The 20,008-nt window shown below is 43.5% G+C and overlaps 1 protein-coding gene across 1 annotated transcript in view; it reads left to right on the forward strand.

Moving 5' to 3' along the window:
* ACTR3B (actin related protein 3B) overlaps positions 1 to 20,008 on the forward strand; it is a 991,923-nt gene that overhangs the window by 633,519 nt on the left and 338,396 nt on the right. The gene's annotated exons all lie outside the window — the stretch shown is intronic.

A 20,008-nucleotide genomic window follows, 5' to 3' on the forward strand; every position in this document is an offset into this window, starting at 1 on the left:
TTCTGTGGCCCTTTAAGGATCCCTACTTGATTTTTTTGAGTTAGCATCCCTTTGGGAAGAGGGAAAATTCTTCCTTTGCCATTTGTGATCCCTTATCGCAGGCCCCATCTCCTCCAGATGTTCTTCCTTTATGTCAAGAGGGCAAATAAACATTGCCCTCTCAAATCCAAGGGCTGCTGCTTTTGTGAGCACATGAAGGCTTTCCACGAGTATTCCTCACACTGCTTCCCACTTCCTCCTGTAGCAGAGGGATTGTCCTGTCTGCTTAAGCATGTGTTCTGTATGTTACCCCTGGAGGATGAGGAAGCCTAAATACAAATTTTCCTCTATTCCTCTAATCACTTCCATGCCCTCAATACACATCAAGGCCTTCAAGGCAATATTAGAAGGGAGGGAAGTCCAGCAGTAGCTGGCCAAAAAACAGGGTTCTCGTGTACTTAAGGAACATGGGAAATGAGAATCATCATTTTGTTGCTAGACTGCTCTGAGTGAGAGTCACTATAAGGTCATGGAGACAAAGATATAGGCCAGCCCATGGCCACAGGCACAAGAGAACCATAGGACAAAGATGAAGGCTGGTCCTAGGCTAACAGATTACCATTAGAACAGAGAGGAAGGTTGGGGTACATGGTTAGACCAGTTCATTCCAGTACCTCAAGGATGAATAGGGGTGCCCCTGTTGACTCTGGTGTCTCCTCTGTTCTCAAGTGGGTAATTTTGATGAGATGAGGCCAAGGTTAAGGTTACATGGTAAGACTGGTTCATTCTGGAACCCTAAGGATGAATGGTGGATGCCCTGTCCAGGAAAGGATAATAGAGAAATAAGAAGGGATGCCTTCTTTTTTCTTATTTTTTTCTCCTCTGTCCTCTCTTTGCAGATGGGTAATTGTGTCCATAAACCACAGGATATGACCTTTGGATGCATCCCCAAGAAATCTGGGGAAAAGTTTGATCCCCCAAGCCTTAAAACAAACAAAAAACTATTTTTCCCTTGTAATACTGTTTGGCCTAAAAATGAACTGCGAGAAAATTATAAGAGTCAGCTTCAGAACCCAGTGTCCCTATGCAGGAAATCCTCAAATTAGCCTCCTTAGTCATTTATAACCCATATGGGGACAAGAAGAACAGGGCTAGGGAGAAAAGAGAAACATGGGGACCAGAGGCAGTCTCAACTATTGGCTGCTTTATAGGCTCTTCAGTCCCTTCCAGGTTGCTCTAAGGACTCTCCTCCAAGTAACTACCATCAGTGCAGGAATCCAGGCCACTGAATTGCAAATTGCACTAATGGGATAAATGGGAAAAAGCCCCACACAGCTTTCCCCCTCTGCCACAAGGTTGGCCACTGGAAATGGGACTGCCCTGAGATTCAAAGGGCCCCCAGGACAGAATCCCAAACCCTGATGGCTCTGAGCTGAAAGGGCTTTGTGCTCCAGCTGACTTCCAAATTAGACATTGTAATCTACAAGACAAGGCCAAGGGCAACTTTGGAGGCATCAAATAAAATTATAAATTTCCCTTTGGGGTTCAAAAGCTCCCTACTCTGTGCTAATCTCCTTCTCTTAGCAACTCTCCTTCAAATACTGTTGGGTAATTGGGGCAAATGGCACCCCCTCCCTCCAAAAGAAAAGATTAACACTCCTTTATATTACTCAAGGGATCAATTTCCATTCTCCTACCAGTCTCTGGTAATGTTGAAATACCCCACATCTCTTTGGGGCTAAAATATACTTTCCAAGATGGATGCCTGTGTAACATTTACCCAACCTCTGATCATTTTCTCTCTAATAGCTCTATTTCTCCTGGGAAAGTTACCTAAATCTTTAACCAATAACTTTAACCTAGGAAGTCCTACCTCGGGGGTTTAGAAATAGCCCATACTTATTCAGATAAGCCCTAGCAAAAATCTAGCCAAGCAATCTTTTGTTGGGGGCTAACTTCTACAGCATATAGATAACCTCCTCATCTGCTCCCCCTTCACAGGGCTTGCACAGCAACATGCAGTACAAACCTTAACTTCCTAATGAAAGGAAAATGACTTTTGTTTAATTCAAACATTTTTAAGGTAAATAGATGTTTTTGGTAAGAAAAGTTATAAAGAAAAGATATTTTATATGAGAAAGGATCTTGTTTGGTAAATTCTTGTGCTAAAGTAAAATTACTGATTGTTTAAAAGAGGGATATTTAGGACAAGTCAAAGTTCAAGCATGTCATAGATGCTCTGTGTAAGTTGTGAAAAGGTTCGTGAAAGGGAATTAATACAAGAAATGTTACACAATTTTAAAGGTTATTAAACGTATTAAATGCTTCATAAACTGCTACTATAACTCTTAACTGTACAACTTGCCTGCTTTAAAGCTGTTAAATTCTGAGTAAGGCCTGGGGACATACAGAGTTAGCCGTGTACCCTAGCTATGCTGGAAAGAGTCAAACCTGATCTTCACTTCTATCTCGTGTTCTAGGCTCCAAAGCTAATACATAATTAGAATGGCTTACTTATGAGGTTTTTCACCAAAAGTAAAAGTAGTTAAGAGATAACAGTGTAACATGTACTTGAGACTACTGGAAAAACAGTTTTACATGCAGGATGTGTAAGGAAAGTAAAATGTGCTTTTGGTAAAATATTATATGAAGGCATGGGAATGTGGATTTTTGGCCTAGTGTAGAGGGTTAAAGGATTGTTTGAAGTTAGAAAGCATAAAACTGAAGGTTTAAGCAAGTTCTGGAAGGTTTGTGAAAGATTAATCTTGTAAAAGAAATTCTGTATAGGCATATATTGGCTAAAATTAAAGGTGTATTATTCAGTTTAGTAAAATAAAAGCAAAGCACAGTTTTCTTAAAGCACTGCTGTGTTTTTTAACAGAAAATTGTAAAGGGTTATAAAAGGTTAATGAAAATCTTACCTTATGGTCAAACTGATTAACATTAGATAAATTTTTCTATAAGGTTTTATTAAGAATTGCATTTGACATCAATAGTACACTAAGGCAAAGGTAAAATTTGGCTTTACTTGGACTGTATTTGAATAAATGTGTTATTGCAATGTGTTTCAAAATTATGCAAAACTCCTATAATTCTAGTTTGACTTAGTATACAGTAATAATTATAATTGTCATGTTAAATTATTGTGTGCCACAGAGGTAACAAATTTCCTTGTCAATTGTGTCTTCAACTGTGGCTGTCCAAAGACATTTAGTCATCCACAATTGTTATCTTGTTTCAATGCCCTTTAAAATGTAGTTTTATAATCAGCTATCGGACTCTAATAGGTGCTCTTAAATGCAGGTTTCTGATAACTTTGGAGATTGTGACATTATAATAGAGGAAAACTTTTCAGGACTCTCACAGAGAGCTAAAATATTGATGAATATCAAGGAGAAGAGGAATTAATTGCATGGACTGAACTAAGACTAAAATAATACTTTTATGACTTTTTGCTTAAAATGTTGCTAATCCTTTGTTTGTTTTTCGAAGCCAAGAAAACTTTTCAGCTTTTAACAATTGAATAAAGTGTACTTCTATAAACAAAATTAGGAGCACATTTATCTCTCCTGGATTTCTCCAATATTTGGAACTTATTTGTGAGTGCTCATAACTTACATCAGTATAGTTATTTGAATAAGTGTAATAATCTATTTTTTTCTTTCTCATCTATTGATTTATATTTTGTAAGAGTAAAAGGCTCTGTGATCTGAGAAACTGTAAGCAATTGTGTTGCTTTTCATCTTCAGGCCTGCATTTCTTGGAAAGTTAGATGATATGAATATTGGCCTTCTCACAACTAAACATATAAGCTGATACACATAGCTTAAACATGCTGTTTTCTTTTGTAACAGGACAAAATTGGAGACACTGGTTATTTTCCCCAAGGCTTTGAATGAATAACATGCTTTCGGATACAAACAGACTCCTTTAAGAAATCAATATTAGAGAGCCAATAAAATCCCCTTGGGAAAAGTGGACTCACACCTTGTCTACACAATCCCTGTACAGGCTTTCTAACCTGTGGTAAGTAAAGAATGTCACGTTCTAACAGGCCCAGGGGCCCCAAGTTGTCTTGGGACCTCAAGAGGGAGGAATTCATCCAACTCATACAGTTATTTGGTGGCACAATCCCATGCCTGGGCTCAAGACTTTTAAAAGTTTTATCCAAGATTCCTTATGGAACAAAGTTCCATCAAAGCCAATTTAAAAAGGAGCCTATATAACAAATAATTATTCTTGTTGTGCTTTATGCAAATAACAAGCCAAGTATAATATGACTGAAGTTTATTTTGGAAACAAATCAGTCCTATGATGATTTGTTTTTAATAAGAATGAGGACTGCAAAGAGAAAAATTATGTCTCGAGAATTGTGGTACACCTGTAATTCGGTTCTAGTCTCATCAGTTGTTTTTGAGTTTTTTTCCTCTGCAAGTTAGACTGACTCTGCTTATTCCTGTGAACCAACCAGTGATCCATGGTTGAAGCTCAGAAGAAACAAGAGGGATGGGCCATCAATCACCAGATGATCCTCAGTGAGGGATAATATCCTCTCAATATTTGAGTCACCCTTCTACAGAGGACCCCTCAACTGCCCATCTGTGGGACACGACAGAGGCAAAAATCCTGCCCCTGTCTCTCTCGGACCTGGCTGGATACTGCTTTCACTAACCCACGAAGCAACCATGCCCTAACAGCTAGCAAGAGAATAAGACCCACAGAACAACCACCACCACCTCTCTGTCAGCAGGAAGCAGTTACAGAAGACTGACCTTTCCCAACAAATTGGGTCTTGAACTCTTGAGGGGGGAAATGTTAGAGTAGGTAGTTAGGCAGACATGAGCAGGGCAGGAGAGGTCCCTGCCCAACCCAGGAATGTCAGGTGACTATCAGGTTATGGTCAGGTGGTTGTTAACTGTCTTGCTAAAATAATAATTGGCTGCAGCTGGTGCCAGGGAACAGTATCTCCCAATAGATGAAAAACAACTGAAGTTGATGACCAGCAGCTTCCCAATAAGATCTCAGGAGTTGGGTGAGTGGGCTCAAGCATGCACACTAAGAGCTAAATGGCAGTGTTAACAGGTAAATGACCTTCTTCCAGGAACGCTTGACTGGTATGAGAAAAATGCCTCAAATAAGCCTGTGTACAACTTCAGCAAACACACTGTGCTTGCAGCCCCTCCCAAGTGCTGGCAGGCCACTGAGCATGCAGACAGCCTACCCCAAAATAAGTAACGGGGAGAAGTAACACAACCCCAGAAGCATCTCAATACATAAAACTTCAAGTTAAAGATCAAACAGCACACTTGAATCTCTCAAGTCACCTGCTTGGCTCTCTTCTAAGTGTACCTTACTTTCTTTTGTTCCTGCTCTAAAACTTTTTAATAAACTTTCCTGCTCTAAAACTTGCCTTGGTCTCTCACTCTGCCTTATGCCCCTTGGTTGAATTCTTTCTTCTGAGGAGGCAAGAACTGAGTTGCTGCAGACCCATACAGATTTGCCACTGCTAACAGTTAGAATGAGATATAGAAAAACTGAAAGCAGATCCTGGGTCTCCTAGTACTTAGCCTGCCTCTGTGTAGTATCATAATCTTCAAGACAGAAAACTGAAGTGGCCATTCTCCTCTCAGAGAGTGCAAGGGTTGAGACCAGGAGAAACAGAGGCACTATTAAAGGCCAGGATTGAGGACACACAGCAGAGCCTGAGTGCATGGCACATTCTGCTGCCAAAATCCACCCCCTCTACAAGAAATATTTGTTCAGTGCCCATTATGGGCCAGACCAGGAATGTGGACATGAACTGGGGGTTCTCTGCCCTCCCTAAACTTACTTTTTAGGGGGGAGCTTCAAAATAAATAAGATAAACAAACTAGATAATTTAAGACACGGTGAGTGCTCTGAAGAAAGTGCAAGATGGAGACGCAATATGGAGGGGAATCAGGTTCGTTACTTAGGAGAGCTCAGAAAGGGCTTCCTGAGGGTGTGACTTTTGAACCAAGACCTCAGTGATGATTGAAACTCACTGATGGGAAGACTTGGCGAAGGGCTTCTCCAGGGAAGCTCGGGGGCAGGTTCTAGAAGGGAGGCAGGGCTGGCTGGCTTGGGGACACGCTGTGTGTGAGGAAGCAGTGGTTTTCTTCCTAACCTTTATAGGGTCCTACCTGTCTTGACTCTTGCCAGCTTCTTACCTACAAACAACTAGATGCGAGGGGTCCTATTTATCCTTTAGGGAGAAAAGATGATGCAAGCTGCTCTTTGCTATCATTTAGAATTTTAGACTTTTTCTTTATTACAGAGCGCTGTGTTAACCAGGCTGGGGGTGGTAGACACAGAAACTCTGAAGTCACCAGGGAAACTTCACAGCAATGCTTTGACTGGGACTATTCCCTGCCTTCATCTGGCAGAAAGGACTCAGTGTAGCTGCCCCATACTTGGCCAGACGTAAAGAGTTCTTTCTGCCCTCTGCATCTGTCCTCAGTCCTCCCTCTCGCTCGCTCTCTTCTCCTGGAAGGGGTTTCAGCCACATTGTGCCTGCTGCTGCGGTCTTTTTCCTTCTTTCTGCTTCCCAAGTTTATACCAGGCTACTTATTAACACAGGGCCAGGTGTGTTATAAGCATCAGTGTGTATTGTGTGTGTGTGTGTGGATGAGCTTCAGTGGAGCACCTGAGAAAAACAAAAACCAAACTTACAGATATTAACCACAATGGCTCCAGTCTGGGACTCCAGCAGGCTGAGGCCTGAGCAAACTCATTCTTTTTTCAGTCAAGGAGCCAGGACATTGCAGAGTGCTGTGAAAATGTCCTTTACGTGTCCCAACACCTTATAAAGAGTTTGCTTATTTCCCCAGTACAGAAATTCATGGTGATCATAAAAATTAGGAAAACACAGAAAGGTAGTTAAAGTAACCACTGGTAATTACAGTTAGTATTGTAATTACAGTTAGTATTATATTTACTGTTTAATAAAAGCCAGATGAAATAATGAGATGGAATTATATAAGAATATTAAATGATAAAGCATGGCAAAAATTAGTCTAACTATCATTTTATGGCTGTCCAGTAGTCTGTAAGGTGGATAAATCATAGTTTATTAAACATCTACCCTACTGGTGTATATTTAAATTCTAGCCAATTTTTCCATTACTTAAAAAAAATGTAATAAACAGCTGTGTGCATTCTCACACAGCTCAATATTCTTAGACTCTCAGCCCAGATTCAGATTATACCATTACTGAATGAAAAAGTATAAATATTTCTAATGCTCTTGATACCTCTTGCCCAAGCAAATTCTAGTTTCTGTGAGAGCCATAGACTGATTTGTGAGGTAGCCACCTGGCCACCCTAGAGGGCCCTACCCTAAGGTAGCTGTGTGCTAGTTTATGCCTATGTGGCTGATCACATGGTCCCATGGTGGGCTGGGAGAGGTAAAGTAGAGAAATGGAGGTCAGGGTATGGGGGGAAGGGCAAACTTGGGGATGTGGTAGGAAGCCCTTGTCCAGAATTCACATGGGTGAAGACACTGAGATACCTGGCCACAGGCCCTGGAAGACCACGGCTCTTTAGCCTGGAGATTCTTTCCCCTGGGACCAGTCTGGACAAGGGTGTGGAATGCCTGTGTCTGCGGAGTGTGGCGAAATTCTTTTTTTTTTTTTTTGAGACCAAGTCTTGCTCTGTCACCCAGGCTAGAGTGCAATGGCACCCTCTCGGCTCACTGCAACCTCTGCTTCCCAGGTTCAAGTGATTTTCCAGCCTCAGCCTCTTGAGTAGCTGGGATTACAGGCACCTGCCACCACGCCAGGCTAATTTTTGTATTTTAAGTAGAGATGGGGTTTCACCATATTGGCCAGGCTGGTCTCAAACTCCTGACCTTGTGATCCACCTGCCTTGGCCTCCAAAAGTGCTGGATTACAGGCATGAGCCACCGCGCCTGGCCAGAAATTCATTTTTATTTGGAATATAAACTACAGTGAGCAAATTCATGTTTATTTGGTCTATTTGGAAACGTTTGGGAAAGAAACTGCAGTAAGCATTTGCCTGCCTATGGGGCCTCTTGTGCAGCCGTCTCCCACTTTCTCTGTGTGGGCATTTCTACAGCAAAGTGAATTAGGCTTCCTGCTGTGCCACCACAATTAGCTGTGTGTCTACCTCCATTGTTAACATCCAATCAAGCAACAAGAAATAGCTGATTAGGAACATTTCTTTCATCTGGAGAACTATGGGCTGAGCCTTTTCTTTCAAAGAGGGTGGGGTGGACAGCATTTTCCCTTTGGTGATGAACTCTTGCTCCAGAAAGTATAAAACCCACTTACGCCAACACTGAAAAACCAAACCCAGAATGTCAAGATAGCAAATATATTTATGTTATACTGCTTAGGGGAAACATTAATATCGTATGTATCAACCTCGTAGAGCAAAGCTTTAGAGCTACTTATGAACCCTGGAAATTAAAAGGGAGCAAAACTGGGGGACACTCTCTCCCCCGTGAGGAGAGTTTGGCCATTGTCACATTACCCAGTGGTATTTATTAAGGTCTGCATGTGTTCTGTTGCTTGCTCTGCAGAAGAAAATGTATTGGGGTAATAGCAAAGGCGCATGTACCCAGGGCCAGTGCTGGGTTTGATGGACGTCCGCATGGCGGTCAGCGTGTGTCGCCAGCTGTCTTTGTTTCTCTCTCAACATTCCCTTTCTCCTGCCTGTTCAGGGTTCCTGTCTCAGAATAAAAGCCCCAGAAGGACCATGACTTTTTTTTTACTGCTCAGTTCAGGTAATATACAAGGCTATAGTCATTTTTTATGGCCAACAGTCTTGATTCTGAAATTCGAATGTGCATGCCAAGATGTTAATCAAAATTCTGAACTTGACTCGCAGCTAAATCTTCCACCCTTCCCCAGTATGGGTCTGTGGGGAGGGGATGTGACTTTTGTCCTCTCTGCTTTTCCCTGTTCCCCTCCTTCCACACTCAGGAGCTGAAATAGAGGGGAGAGAAGGAGGAAGGCCTGAAGGTGTGTAAGGCTTACAATGACTCTTGGAGGCTGCAAAATCCTCTTTTGTCCTCTTGAGTGTACACTTTCTGAGACCTCTTCAGCCCTTTGGCTCAATCCAGTGGACCAGACCCCAAAGGACTCCACCCAGCTCCCTATCTCCTATAAATACTCGCCCCTTGTTCAATGAACTCCAGGAGTGTGAGATGACCCGTCTACAAATGTACTCGGGCTCTGCTTCCCGAGTGCAACTGCAGGGGTGACCTTCAGCATCTGGAGTGGTGAGGACTCCAACCCTAGTTCACTGTCTGCATGGATGGGGCACCTGGTCTCCTTCTCTCCCAGTTCCCAGGACCACAGGTGGAAGCCGTCTGCCCTCAAGCTCCTGCCACCTCACCTCCTGCTCCTGCCCAGCTCCGTGGCTCCGGCAGCCCTGCCAATCTGTGTAGACCCTACAGAACCTCGTCTCAGGGCCTTGGCACTGGCTCTTCCCTGTGCTGGAAAGACATTTCCCTCAGTTGCCTGCGTGGCTAATCCCTTTCCTCCTATTTGTTCAAAAGTCACCCTTTTAGCAAGTTCTATTCTGGCCACCATATTTAACTTTCTCCTGTCCTGCCTCCAGTCCTGTACCCCTGAGTCTGCTCTATTTTTTTCTATGGTGCTTATCACTTTCCAACCTACTGTGCTATTCACCCGTTTATTATATGTATGCTGCTGATGCACCTGCTTCCAATAGGATGGAAGCTTGAGAGGGCAGGGGTGTTGGTCTGCACTGCTCACTGTTGGATGCTAGATGATTAGAGGGATGACTCAAAACGTCAGTGCTCAATGAGGTTTTGCTGAGCATGCAAATGAAGCAGCAATCTCTCAAAATCCTCTTTTCTCTCGTGTAACTCTTTCAATGTTTGAAGTCCTGGATATTGCCTTTTAAAACTTACGTATTTTGATTTGGCTACTCTCTTTATGCAATTTCATATCTAATTCAGCTGTCTATTGGACATTCAAGTTAATAACCCTTTCAGTATTTTTTCGTAGAAAATGGTGGAATTGTGTTACTATTTTTCATGATTTTCAGCATGTTTCATCTTAAAAAAATTAAAGTAGTCTTGATTAGTTTATTTTCCCTGGGGCCTGGAAATGACAGAATTTAACACGTGAGCCAAAAGGTCAAATAATGTGAAAGTCACTGTCCGGTTGGACAGAATATTCATAGTGGGTGCCTCTTGTCCTCCTCCTCCAGCCTGAGATCTTGTGCCCACCCATCTGCCCTGTGCATCTCTGCCATCATCACCACCCCCGTTGTCTGTATTCAGAATGACTCGCTGTTCCCCCCACACACCGTGCACTTTAGTCTCTCCTCCTCCGCACCTGCTGGGGAGCCTCCCGGGGAAGCCGCTTCTTTTGTAACCCTGCCTCTTTCTTTTCAGGACACAATTTTCTCACCATCTCTTCCTGGATGCCTTTCTTCATTCCCGCATGTTAGCTGTCACCCTCCTCTGGTCATCATCCTGCACCTACCTGCATTACAGACTGTTACATTGCATACTGCACTGAACAATTCATATATCTATATAAAGTAATTCTATCATATATCTATCATCTATATCTATCTATCATCTATCTGATCCCCTTTGTCTTTCTATCATGTATCTATCTATATCTACCTATCTAATCGTCTATCTGATCCCCTTTCTCTTTCTATCATGTATCTATCTATCTCTACAATCTTTTTTATCTATATCTATTATCTATTATCTGTCATCTATCTGATCCCCTTTCTCTTTCTATCATGTATCTATCTATATCTAATCATCTATCTGATCCCCTTTCTCTTTCTATCATGTATCTATATCATCTTTTTTATCTATATCTTTCTATTATCTATCTATCTCTATCATCTTTTTTATCTATATCTATTATCTATTATCTATCTATCTATAATCTATTTATCTAAAAGCCAGAAGGACCTGAGGGCAGTTTCTATGAATCCTTTTTTCTTCATATTTATAGTCCTAGGAACAACCACAGAGCCTGGAAAACACCCAAATGCCTTGAGGGTAGAGTCGATGACTTATTTCCATTTGTGTATTTCCTGTACCTATCAAGGCGCTCAATTATATTGAATGAAAAACTGAATGGATACAATTTGTCTTCACAGACCAAGAATTCCCTAGCCCCTGTAAAACTAAGCTGGCTCTACTGTTCCTTTCTGGGGCTCACCATATCTAGCTCCATGCTTGCTGTTGTCCCGTGTGTGCATTTGCTGTAACTGCTGTGTGTTTCCCATGTGTGTTGTGTGTCTCCCGCCTAAGTTCCTTTGGCATCCTTGCCAGCCCACAAGACCTAGACTCTGATCCCACCTCTCAATGAACTGTGTGTCCTCAAGTACATCAGAACCTCTCTGAGCTCTGCCTTTTTATTGTTAACATAGAGAAAAATCTATGATGCCATTAGGCTTTACTGCAACCCCAAGAGCTCAGTACTGAGTGGAGTCTTGTGGTTGGTGAGGTGCTCTTGAGACTCTTGCCCACAACTTTTCTGCCCTTGAACTTGCTTCTGCCTTCTTGGCATGTGGCCAGGCCATCCCAGCCTCACACCCCACAGCGCAGAGGATCCCAGAGCACTCCCTGTAAACCCACAGAGGCCCCTGCAGCCTGCACACTTCCCAGATCTGAGCAAAGCTGGGCTTCTGGCTGCCTTGTCCTTGCTAGATCAAGCTCAGAGGTGCTCAGAGTCATGCTGGGAGGGTCTCCTTCCATCATCAAGAATGAAAGGCACTGACTGGGCCTGTGAGTTACAACCAACACCCTCAGCAGCCTCCTCCTATGGGGCCCTGGACCCCTCTAGCTCACCTGGCATCCTTCTTTCCCATGTCTACAGCCGGCTCCTTGCCTGGCATGAAACAGAGCAGGGGGTACAGCTGAGCCTTTCACGGCAGTTTTCTCTGCAGCATTTTAAACTGCTCATGGCAAAGTCTTCTCCATAGAAAGAAAGGCCATTCTTGCCCCTCTCCTTCTCTCCAAAGATTTGACTTCAAAGGATATTTTTGAAGTCCCTGATACAAGCTACTTTATTTGTGCTATAACTACAGGGGCAATGGGTGCCAAAGGGCACCAGTCACCATTTCGGTGCTTGAGAAAAAAAGGACAGATCATATTTATTTATGTGTCTCTATTTGTAACTCAAAGTAGAACAAAGAAAGTGCTGAAAATGGTGGCTAAGTTATGTCGTGAGCAGCACAAGGCCAGGCATAGCCAAATCCACACACGTTTGTCTCTCTCCACAGGGTCAGACTTTACCAATGCTATTTCAATAATAAAAACCACGGGCTCTGTGGGGTTCCTGAGGAGGCAGTTGTCTTTAGGCCTCCCATGCACTCAGGAGTCAGAGCCACTGTGGCATGCAGGCTCAAGCCACTGCACAGGCCAGTCAACACTGCAAACCATGCATGATAGTATACTTAATCAATCTATAAATGTTATAGATGAGAGTTTTCACATCAAACAGAGTGACATTTAACATCAACAGAAAATGGGATAACAAACGAACCAGTAAAAGGAACGTGGTGTGGACAAGGAGCACCTCTTGGGTGGATCCTGACAGTCCTCAAGGGAGAGTCCTTCAGGTGGACACTTCCTTTGGTGCTGATCACAAGTGACAGTAAGATGTGTATGGAGGTGGCTGTGTTGAGCCGGTGAGGTCCTGCTCTTTGATAGACCATGAGTCCTGTGGTGAGGATGATAGTAAAGGGTCACACCCCCATCTGATTGGATGCCATCTCTTGATTAGGTGCACATCTGGTCCCTGCTGGCATGATGCCTTTTGAAGTATAAGATGGGGTCATGTTTTAAGACAGAGTCACTTATGCCAATGATGCTGTATGTAATGTACCCTCGTGTGACTGGGGGACATTATGTTAACCTGTGTAGGGGGTGCTTCTAACAATGACCTCAAAGATTAGAGATCTTCCAAAAAAGAAGGCCATGTCTTTATAACTCCCAGGGCACGGTATGTTGTAGACTCAAATATTTGCTGAATATTGGAGTTTTGAGACAGGAAAGATCAACTTTGATTTGGCTATTTCCACTCTCCTAGAAAAAGTAGAAAGAATGTTTTACGGGCACTGAGGCACTCAATTGAAACCCTGGTATGGTTGCAGCAGACTATGTACAACCAACGCTCTGGCAGGAACTCGGCTGTTCAAAAAGCGGGGAAGAGGTTCCTGCTCATGGAGGCGGAGGCTCCTGCTCCCCTGCCTGGACTGTGCTTCCCCTGTGGAGCTTATTCCCCACTCAGGCCTCAGCTATGAGGCACCTGCTATGCCCACACTGTCTACACTGGCTTTCCCTGGTTACTCATAATTTTTACACTCCTTTTATAAATTTCATAGCACTTGATGTAACCTGAGATAACTTGGCTTATTCACTTTTTCTTGATTATTGCTGCATTTGTGCATGGGAATGTAGGCTCCCAATGGACCAGGCCCACGTCTCAGTCACTGCTCACCCCGAGTCCCTGACACAGTGTGGGGCTGGATGAGGCCTTCCATACCTGTCATTACCTGAGCTGACGGGAAGGTAGCCAAACCCCTTTTGTGACCACAGTATGGAGGTCTCAGCTGTCATGACAGAGGGAGGCAGGTTTACAGCATATGGCAGCTTGAGAGTGCCCAATCGGCTTCCCGTTCTCTTACGTCACCTCACAATGGCAGGGGCCTTTCCAGCACCCACTTCTAGGGCACACAGGGCCTTCCCGGCAAACACTCAAGATGATGCTTAGGTTTGGATCGAGATTTCTTTCTGAAGCCCTGACCCACATTCGGAGATAGAAGGCACTCTCCAGTGGCATTGTCTAAGTCTCCTATGCAGGACGATGTTGTCAAATATGGCAATAACCCAGCAATTATTTCTAATGCTCCTGAAAACTATGTACAGTAATTCCCAGCCCTACTTGCTAGCAGTGGATCTACAGGCTTACCTTTGGAGCCAGTGCCGCCGGAATTTGGTCTTAGAATTTGTTGATTGCGTTGTCCGAGTTAGAAGACTCACTCATGATGTGAACATGGGTTTTGCATCTCAGTTGATCTGTAAAATTCACAGCACCTCATGAAATCTTTGAAAATTACAAATCTGATCACATCCCTCCTTTTCTTAAAGGGCTTTGATGACATCCCATTTTCCTGAGGATAAAACGTAAACTCGTTAGGTAGTTAAGAAGGTCTTCTAACACCTCCCCTCACCTCCCCTCTTCTCACTTTCCTTATATCGTGGGTTCTGACCATGCAGACTTCTCTTCTGTTCTTAGGCAAGATTCATTGTCTCTGAGCTTTCACACATGGTGATCTTCCGCCTGGAACTGCACACTATTTTTTTTTGAGATGGAGTCTCACTCTGTCACTCAGGCTGGAGTGCAATGGGGAGATCTCAGCTCATTGCAACTTCCGCCTCCCAGATTCAAGCAATTCTCCTGCCTTAGCCTCCTGAGTAGCTGGGATTACAGGCGCCTGCCACTACGCCCAGCTAATTTTTTATATTTTTTGGTAGAGACGGGGTTTTGCCATGTTGGCCAGGCTGGCCTCAAACTCCTGACCTTAAGTGAGGCACCGCACCTGGCCTAGAATTGTACATTTTGTTTGCCTACACCAAATGGCTAATACCCATTACTGAAATCTCAGCATAAATGTCCTCTCTCCAGGGAGGTCTCCTGGGCCCACTGTCTGTGTCGGGACTCCTACTCTGGGCATCTCAGCAGCCTGTGCTCACCACCACGGCAATCATGACATGTTATTATGTGTATCTATTTAGTGTCTACCTTCCCTGCTAACTGTGCATGTTAAGAGGAAAGGGGCCCTTTTGCCTCAATTCCTATTCCACCCCTCACACTAAACAGCATATTTGGCAAATGGAAGAATGAAGGAATAAATGAATGGGGACAGGAAGTTGGCCCAGGAGCTTTCAGAGGTGCTTCAGTTTTAGGACTCAATGATTTTCTCAGCTCCCTTGATTCCAGTTGGAACCTCTCCTAGTTCTTTTCCTAAGCCTTGCTCACTCGGTTTCTTACTTCTCTCTTTTACATTAATTTGTTTACTTCTGAGCTCAAGATCTCTGTCAAATTATTCTTCACCAAGTCATCTGGCTCCTGGCTCATTACCAAATTAGCATTTTGAAAAACCACTCTGGCTTTGTGCATGCATGAGAGTACTCAGGTGCAGAAAGGGCTACATCGTGACGTGTGCACACTAGACAAGAGGGTGTGACATTTGTATCAGTGACTACACGTCAATGTATAGGATTGGTGCTTCAGAGCGAAGGACAGGGGCTCACAACTATTTTTCTCATTCCGTATCTGAGGGAGATAAGATTAATTCCATAAATATCAGCATTTTCTGTAGCATCAATTCCCAGGGAGACTAAAAAAGCCTGCCCTTGAAAGGAAACTACCAGCATCGCAACAGTCTGCACCAACCCCTTCCTCCTTTGCAGAATTTTTATGAGAGCAGTATCTGCATTCAGAGTAGACTCTATGTGTTTGGTAGCATTTAGAGATGGTCGAGTATCTTCATTTGTCTCTGAAATGGGATCCCACGTAATATAACTTTGCAAGGGATAAATATTCTTAATATGATAAAATGACTATTTGTAATTTTTATTTGTTGATTAATTACTGAGTTGTGCCAACTTTTTCTGGCAGGATTTAAAAATCCAGGCTGGTGTGCAGTGGCACAATCATGGCTCACTGCAACCTCTGCCTAGCAGGCTCAAGTGATTCTCGTGCCTCAACCTCCCGAGTAGTTGAGACCACAGGTGAGCAGCACTAAGCCTGGCTAATTTTTGTGTTTTTAGTAGAGACGGGGTTTTGCCATATTGCCCAAGCTGATCTCAAACTCTTGGTCTGAAGTGATCCTCCCTCCTCAGCTTCCCAAAGTACTGGGATTACAGGTCTGGGCCACTGTGCCCAGCTGTCAGTAAACTTTTTCTGTAAAGGGCCAGAAGGTAGAGAGAGTGTAGGCTTTGTGGGCCCATTCATATTCTTTGTAGCCACTACTTAGCTCTGTCATTGTAGTACAAAAGCAGCCATAGATAATGCACAAACAACATGCATGGCTGTGCTCCAGCAAAGCTTTATTACAGCAGTGGGTGGTGGGCTGGATTTGGCCAATGGGCTGTAGCTTGCTGATTCCTGCTTATAAAGGTATTGATACTCAGTAAACACCCCTTAATATAGTCTCCTTTTATAAATGTTCTCGTTACATGTGAAAAGAATGTTTAGTACACTGCTGGAGTGTTCTATATGTGTCAATGAAGTCAGCTAAGGTATAGTGTTGTTCAAGATGTTTATGTCCTCAATGTGTGTTTGTGTTTTCATTGTTTGTTTTTGTCTTTTTGTCTCCTTGTTCTAGCAATTCCTTAGGGGAGCATTAAAATCTCCATTGATATTGTGTGTGTGTGTGTGTGTGTGTGTGTGTGTGTGAGTGTGTGTGTGTCTAATTCCACTTTTTCTGACTTATTTCTTTCTTTTTGATTCTACTAGAATTTGCTTCAGATATTTCAAATATCTGTTATTAGGTACATAATCATCTATAATTATGTCTTTTTAATGAATTAACACCTTTAAAATAAAATTCCATTTTTCTTCTTAGTTATATTCCTTGTTTTGAAATCTACTTTGTCTGTTAACATAGCTACTCCAGCTTTCTTTTGATTCATCTTTTTACGATATTTATTTTCCCACCTTCTTACTTTTAACATAGCTACAATTTAAAGTATGTTTCTTGTATCCAGAACATAGTTTTACTTTTTGAACCAAGCTAGTAATCTTTGATTTTTTCTTTTGGTGTTCAGCCACTTATATTTAATGTAATTGTTGATTAGTTTAAATGTACTGTTTTGCTGTTTTTTTTTCCTGTTTGTCCTATCTGTTCTTTATTCTTTTTTCTCCTTTTCCTGCCTTCTATTTGATTACTTGAGTACTTTTTTATGGATTCATTTTATCCCTCATATTGATTTATTAGCAATACAGGTTTCATTTAGTGTTTCTCCAGAGTTTCCAACATATGATTTAATTTATTACAGTCTACCTTCACTTGGCATCATCCACTTCACCTGCAGCATAAGATACTTAAGACTGTAGACTTCCACTTTCCATCTCCTGTCCTTTGTGCCACTGTTGTTAGACATTTTGCTTTTACATGTGTTGGCTCTGAAATATGTCCTCTCAAAAGATGGAGTGTAATTCACCTCCCCTTAGTGTGGCCTGGACTTAATGACTTTCTACTAGAGTTTAGAACATGATAGGAATGTTGGTGTGTGACTTCTGACTAAGTCATTACGAGCACTTCAGCCTCTGCCCTGTTTTCTGTCTTGGATTCCTCACTCCGGGGAAGCCAGCTGCAGTGTCATCAGGACACTCACGTAGCCCATGTGGAGAGAAATAGGCCTGCTGCCAACAGCCAGTGAGGGTCTGAGGCCTCCCACCAACAGCCAGTGAGGTGGAAGCAGATTCCCCAGCCACAGTTGAGCCTCCAGATGATGGTATCCTTCACTGACTCCATGACTACAATCTCATAAAAGACTTTGAGCTAGAACCACTCAGTTAAGCCACTTCCAAACTCCTGACCCTTAATAGCTGCGACACAACAAATGTTTGTCATGTTTGGCCACTAAGTAATTAGTGTATTTTGCGATGCATCAATAGTGAATACAAACTAACTTTCATTGTTATCATTTTTTAAGCAGTCAATCATCTTTTAAAGAGATTATAAATTTCATATTTAACTACATATTTTCCATTTTTCCAATGCTCTCATTCCTTTTTGTTTGTGAAAATTTCTATCTAGTATTATTTTTCTTCTACTTGAAGAACCCTGGTGATTTCTTGTATCCGCTGGCAAAGAAACTGTACTAGGATTGGGGCAAAACACATTATTATACAGAGAATTATAATTGGGATAAGGAAAGGGAGCATCTGTTGAGCCACAGGTGAAAACCACCAAGAAGGACCAGGGCGGAGGACAGGGTCGTAGGAGTGCTTTAACTCCTCTTGGAGCTTTTTTTTTTTTTTTTAAAGTTTGTAAATTGGTCTCAACTACCCCTGACTCGTTGAGATAATAGCAGCATTCTTCCTGTAAGAATAAACATGTCCCTCCTTTTTCTGCCGTAAGCAAGTCTAAGGCCTGCCTGTTCTGTGCTGCGACCTGTGCTACCGTAGTGATCTGTCGCTGTAGGGAGGCCAGGGACTCGGCCGATGCCTCAATGGCCAACTGCAGGTGAGTAGACAGATCTTGAGATGTTTGGATTGAGTGGGTGAGGGCTCCTTTTCCTAGCCCTGATGCCACTAAGGAGGAGGCTAAGGAGATGCCTAGTACTAAGGGTAGGAAAATAGCCTGTTTGCTTTTATTTCACGGCCTTGGCTCGGGCCAGGCTAGCAGATGGCTAAGTTCGTCCTGACTATATAGGGTCAGGCCAGGGATGAGAGAGACGGGTAAGCACAAGGTGTGATTACCAGTTGAGTTAAGAACTTTAGTTAGCGTGGAGTTACACCAGAAGTAGCCTCTGGGCGGTGCCGGGGCGCTGGTAAGCATCCTAGTCTGGTTACACCAAGAGGCATTTGGGGTAGAGTAACAGAATGGGAACTTGTGTCTTGTAGGGTCTGAGAATAGTGGGACCTGTCCTTTCGGGACTGGTGGTATAGGGGTGGATGAATTTATTGTATAATTAAAGGGGGTAGGGAGAGGAACTGCTACTAATGGAGGTCTTCTGAGGGCTGCACAGAGGAAGCAGTGGGAGAGGTTTTGTACCCCTGTGGATTGGAGCAATTGTGCACCTTCTGAGATTAAAGTTAACCACGAGAAGGGGGAGGACTTGGCCTGGTCAGCTGCCGGTTGAAGCTGGCTGGCAAGCTCTTTCTCGGCTGACTGGATTGAGGAGGCTAAGTCGGATAACCCTGTGACAGTGGTTTTAAGGGTCCTGGCAATGCGGATCTTGGCTACTGGATACATAAAAGTTCTGTGCTCATATAGTCCTCCATCTACACCGGAGGCCCAGCGGGGGTCCCAAGGGTCAAAGATTTGGAGGTTAAATCGTTAAAGCCGTCCCATCCTCCAGTGGAGGTATTGACATAGAACATTGGGTCAGATCCTTTTTCAGTACGAATTAATGCCTCATGGATATTGCACCAGTGCCACGGACAGCCTACATTTTCTTTGACCCAGCTGGTATTGCATTTGGAGTTACTTTGATCATACAGGAAGCAAAGTGCAGGGTTTTTTCTAGCTGGGCCTAGGGAAGAGAATTTTAGACCTAGGAAAGCTATGGGTGCCTGGCGCCCTGCTGGCGGGTATGCTGCCGTGGCTACTAGTCTAGAGGAGACTGCCTGTCCGGAACTCCAATTCTCAGTGAGGGAAAAAAACCCAGTGAGAGGGAGTCTGAGAGGGGACTCGTCAAAGCGAACTTCATGTTGGTGAAAGTTCTGGAGGGAGCCTTGCCACACCAGTTCGTCTATATAGGACAACAGATTTTCAGGCCAGCGAAGGGTGTTAGCAAAAGTAGGGAATGACCAGCTTTCCTCGAGAAGAACCTGAATAAATTGTTAAAGCCTGTCACATGGAGAATTCATGCGGTGTTTGATTTAGAGAGTTTCAGTTTGGTTGGGGAGAGGGAGGTGACAGTCCAAGTGGCCTGATGTTGTGTAGGTGCCTTCTTAAGTTGGGAAATATGGTACCAGGAGGGAAGGCCTATAAGTTTCGCTGCCGTCGGTGTTGTAAGCATTACCATATAGGGGCCTTTCCACTGCGGGGAGAGACCTCTTGCCTGGAGGTCTTTTACTAGTACCTGATCTCCTGGGGTTATGATGGCTGGACTGTCTGGGCTGAGTGGTCCGGGCTTTGGAAGGCTGCGGTCGGCGTGTTCTCTTAGCAGCTCCCTTAACAGGGTGAGGTAGGGCAGGTACGTGCCAAGAGGTGGGGTATTCACAGGGAGCTCTTGAAAGAGAAAGGGGTGCCCATATAGGAGTTCAAAGGGGCTAAGGCCTGTGGGGCTTCGGGGTGCTGC

The sequence above is a fragment of the Pan troglodytes genome, chromosome 6 (assembly GCF_028858775.2).
Source record: "Pan troglodytes isolate AG18354 chromosome 6, NHGRI_mPanTro3-v2.0_pri, whole genome shotgun sequence".
Classification (NCBI taxonomy): Eukaryota; Metazoa; Chordata; class Mammalia; order Primates; family Hominidae; genus Pan; species Pan troglodytes.